Consider the following 5355-nt stretch of genomic DNA (forward strand, 5'->3'; position numbering starts at 1 on the left):
ATTTTTTTGAAGCTACGACAACGATATCTAATAATTCGTTGTCTTTGATATTTTTATTTTTATTTTTTATTTTTTATAAATGATATTATTTTCCTTTGCTTGTACGTGCACCACTTATTCCATTTCAAGCCTTCTCTGTATCGCGATTCTTTTTTCATCTCTCAACCCTAGCCGCCCATTCTTGTCGTCGAATCGCCGTCCTTTCTATTGAATCATAAAAAACCGTTTTGGGGTTTTGTTCCCCACAACATAATCTTCATTTTGAGCCGTAGATCGACTGATTCGAGCCCTTTTTTCGTGCGACCGAAGTGTTGCTGCGACTTGCTTCTGTGCACTTCTTCTCCGGTGAGTTTCAACGCCGATTTTCTGTCGATTCTTGATGTTCTAGCGTGGATTCAAAATTTTAGAAATTATCTAATTTGTAGTTGTGTTCTTGCAGCCCGTATGAATCACGATCCGGCGAGTATGGCTGCTGTTCCGTTCCAGCCTTCTTTAGCTTTGAGTTTTGGTATTATAAGTTTTGTTTGATCGGTTTTCCTGAAGATTTTCTTGATACCTTGCAAAATATTTAGTATATTTTGTTTTCAAAGTATTTTAATATTTTTAATATTTAGCAAATGAGTAATGAGCTTTTTGATTTCTCTATTTGATTCATACTTTGAGTTTTTTTTTTTTTTAGTACGATTTTATTGATCTGGTTGTTACACGTGATTCTTGGGATGTTGCTTCTTGCTGATTCTACAACTATGTGCCACAACACATGGATCCTAGCTAGATTTCGCAAGAACAAATCGACTAAGGCTGCTGCTGTGCTTGAGTTCTTGTCACCGTTTTTTTATGCATACTACAGTGTGGTGAGGGGGATTATTGGACCACTGCTGGCGTAAAAGATAGGATTGCTTTTCACCAGTGGTTTAGGTGATGGCGTGTTACCTGTTTGGGCTTGGATTTCTTGGATTTTCGTCATAGGATCAGGAATTGGGGTCAACATTTTGTGTGTTCTGCATATGTGGATTGACTTCTATAGGGAGAGAGCCCAGAAAAACACAAAGAAATTGAGTTCAGACATTCCGTAAAAAAATGTAAGTTAATTAGTTGCTAGCTAACTAGTGCTATACTTTGGTTCTATGTATCTTTTACTCCATTATTTTGAATCGTTCTTGAACATTGGCTGATGTGTTGTTTTCTACTTTATGATGTGCAGATTTATCTAAGATACATATATTTAAGTTTCTATATGTGAATAATTAATTATACAAAGATCGGTCAAATATAACTATGATCATATGATTTGCATGTTTTTATCCATGTTTTAGTCATTTTTATTGGAATATTGATGTGAAGATCAAGACAAAAAAGTTGAGCATTTCTTGTTAATTTACTCGTTTTTGCAAAAGGCGTTGATGCAGATACTGTCGTGCTAATGGCAGCTCGAGCATCTCGTACAGAAAACCAGGATTCTAAAGACTGTGCTATGGTTGTTGCAGAGGTAGACGACTACAAGTTGTTGAAAAAATATATTCCGAAGGCAAGCTTTCGATCATGGATGAAAGGAATCCTCAACCCCGCCAGCAAGTCAAAGCACAAAACTTTTCTTCTTCTTTTTCTAATTCTGCCAACAAACCCTTTACAAATTCCAAAACTTCACACCCAAATCCTAATAGCTCGAGGAATACCTATAGTGACCCTTACCCGGATCACCTACTAAACAGAACTTATGCATGCGATTAACTTAATTAAATAGATATCAGAATAAAACTACGGAATCCATAAACAAATATACAACCCCAAGAAAAGGAATCTGTAATTTATCCAAAAAAAATATACAACCAAATCGAATAGCTGTATAAACCCAAACAACAGTAGTAAAACCTAAGCGAAGCTCCAGCTGGCCAACCACTGACTAGCCCCTCCTGGATCCACCCTCCTCGTCCAATCGCAAACCTGCCCTATGGAATAGGGTGTCCAGAAAATACAGATTACGAGACGTGAGCATAAAACGCTCAGTGCGAGAGTATGAGTATACATGCATGCAAAGTGAACTCCCTATAGACTCAAGGTCAAGGACCAGATAACAGAGACAGATCGGGCCCTGGTATGTAGCACGCTGTGCCGTCGCTTCAGGAGGTGGCTCCCATACCGAGATAACCGTGGATACGCCGGACCCAAATCGATGGAAGTCCATCCACTAACAGGATAGGGTACAACCCTACTAACAGACATCTCGAAAGAGATACAGCAAGATGCAAATGAATGCAGCATAATATCATGGCATATAAATCATGCAGTCACATAATACATGCATACTCAGTCAGGATATCTCGAACAGTACTTTCGTACCTCGAAATAGAGCAAGCTCTACCAACTCTAGGTCCACGCCTATAGTCTGCTCTACACTGCCAAATGATACTACTATCATTAAAGTGCTCTAAAAGCCTTAACTAAGCTATTGCATACTCCTAAATATTTATAGGAAGCAAAAGCTATACCTTCGTCCGTCGTTAGCCCTTTGATGTCGATGTCTCCAGAACTTGGGCACAACTCCGCTGCGACTACCGAACGTCTCGCCGACCTCCGGACCAAGCCTAAGAAGACTAGAACAGCTCCAAAAGGACTAGAATGGAAAGGAGAACTCGGAATTGGCAAATGAAAGGGAAGCCTCGGTCTTCTATTTATAGACAACGATCGGAACTTCCGATCCTTGATCGGAATGTCCGAACCTCGATCGGAACGTCCGATCCTGCCATCGGAGCTTCCGAAGATCCTGATCTGCCACGTGTCAAAATATCACTTGTTGACTCCGGATAGAGGTGATCGGAGCTTCCGGTCCTGATCGGAGCTTCCGATCGTGCCACACGTCATGCCTGACGTAATACCGATCGGAGCTTCCGATCCTGTTCGGAGCTTCCGATCCTTATCGGAGCTTCCGAACTTTACCCAAGTAATTATGATTAATCCCTCAATTACTGATTTTGGTTACGGGCTACTACATTCTCCCCCACTTAAGATATTTCGTCCTCGAAATCAAATCTTAAGTACCGAATGCAAATACAGGAATCAGAAACATTCTTTATTCAAATCAAACGTTTACAGAGTTTGCAAATGAATATAACTTAAAGAATGAAATCAAAACAACTCAGGATGGTCTTTGCGCATCCTGTCCTCGAGCTCCCAAGTAGCTTCCTCAGTGCCTCGGCGCTGCCACTGAACTAAAACCAAAGGAATGACTTTGTTCCGTAAAACCTTATCCTTATAATCCAGGATACGAAGAGGTTTCTCAACATAAGTCAAATCCTTGTCTACCTGAACCTCAGACCGCTGCAGAATATGAGATTCATCCGCCACATACCGTCGCAACAAAGTTACGTGGAACACGTCGTGAATACTGGATAGATGCGGTGGCAAAGCTAGTCGATAAGCCAAATCGCCAATGCTCTCCAAGATCTCAAACGGACCGATAAATCTGGGAGACAACTTGCCCTTAAGGCCAAATCTGAGAATCTTGCGGAAAGGTGACACTCTCAGAAACACTTTCTCCCCGAGCTCGAACTGCAAAGGCCTACGCTTGATATTAGCATAACTGGTCTGACAATCCTGTGCAGTCTTAATCCGTTTCTTGATTTGATCAACAATATCTATCGCCTGCTGGATAAACTCCGGTCCCTCAGCCTGTCTCTCCCCCACTTCTTCCCAGAAGAGTGGAGTACGACAACGTCGCCCGTACAACGCCTCAAAAGGTGTCATCCCAATACTAGTATGATAGCTGTTGTTGTAAGCGAACTCGATCAACGGCAAATGATCCTGCCAGGCTGAACCAAAATCCATGACGCACGCTCTAAGCATATCCTCTAAAGTACGGATAGTGCGCTCTGACTGACCATCAGTCTCCGGATGATAGGCTGTACTCAAACTGAGGGTAGTACCCATCGCACGCTGAACACTCCCCCAGAATCTAGAAGTAAACCTGGGGTCCCGATCGCTGACAATGCTCACAGGCACTCCATGAAGTCGAACGATCTCCTGAATGTACATCCGTGCCATGCGATCCACAGAGTACTCTCGGCTATAGGCAATGAAATGCGCTGACTTGGTGAGTCGATCCACCACAACCCAGATAGCATCACAGTTCTTCGGGGATATCGGCAAATGGGTCACAAAGTCCATAGTGATAAACTCCCATTTCCATTCAGGAATAGGTAGACTGTGAAGTAATCCTCCTCATCGGTGCTCTGCCTTGACCTGTTGACACACCAAACATCTCGAAAAAAACTGATAAACACTGCGTTTCATTCCCTTCCACCAGAAACGAGTACGTAGATCCTTGTACATCTTGTTGCTACCAGGATGAATACTCAACTTAGTGCGATGCGCCTGAGACAAAATCTCCTCTCGCAACTCTTCATCGTGCGGAATCACAAGCGTACCAGACAAACACAGAAAGCCATTTGACTGATAATGAAATCCAGACGAGCTACTCTCGTTAGCTAGACGAGCTAAACGCTGGGTCTTCGAATCAGACATCTGAGCATCTCGGATCCGCGAATACAAGGCTGGCTCAGATAATATCGCAAACATCTGGATACTCTGCATACCTTTCTTATGCTTGAAGGTATAACCTGAAGTACAACAGTCACTGATCACACTAGACATCGAACAAGTCTGAAGTGCGGATAATCGCACCTTGCGACTCAAAGCATCAGCGATGAGATTAGCAGCTCTCGGATGGAACTTAATCTCGCAATCATAGTCCTTAAGCAAATCCATCCAACGTCTCTGTCTCATGTTCAACTCCGCCTGAGTGAACAAATACTTGAGACTCTTATGGTCGGTGAAGATCTCAAATTTCTCGCCATACAGATAATGACGCCAGATCTTCAAAGCAAACACAATGGCTGCTAACTCCAAATCATGGACTGGGTAGTTGTCCTCGTGAAGCTTCAGCTGTCTAGAAGCGTATGCAATCACATGCCCATTCTGAGTCAGGACACAGCCTAACCCCTGAAGAGAAGCATCCGTGTAAACTACATACCCTCCAGATCCTGACGGTAATGCCAACACCGGCGCAGAAGTCAACCGCCGTCGAAGCTCGCGGAAATTCTCCTCGCACTCGGAGGACCACTCGAAATCCACACCCTTGCGGGTAAGCTGCGTCAACGGTCGAGCTATCTGAGAGAAGTTCAGAATGAAGCGACGATAATACCCTGCTAGACCCAGAAAACTACGGATCTCAGCAACTGTCGTCGGATGCGACCAATTAAGTACTGCTTCAATCTTGCTTGGATCAACAGAAATCCCCTCCCTGGATATGATATGGCCAAGAAAGACCACTCTATCCATCCAGAACTCACACTTGCT

This window comes from Henckelia pumila, chromosome 4, assembly GCF_033568475.1.
Source record: "Henckelia pumila isolate YLH828 chromosome 4, ASM3356847v2, whole genome shotgun sequence".
Lineage (NCBI taxonomy): Eukaryota > Viridiplantae > Streptophyta > Magnoliopsida > Lamiales > Gesneriaceae > Henckelia > Henckelia pumila.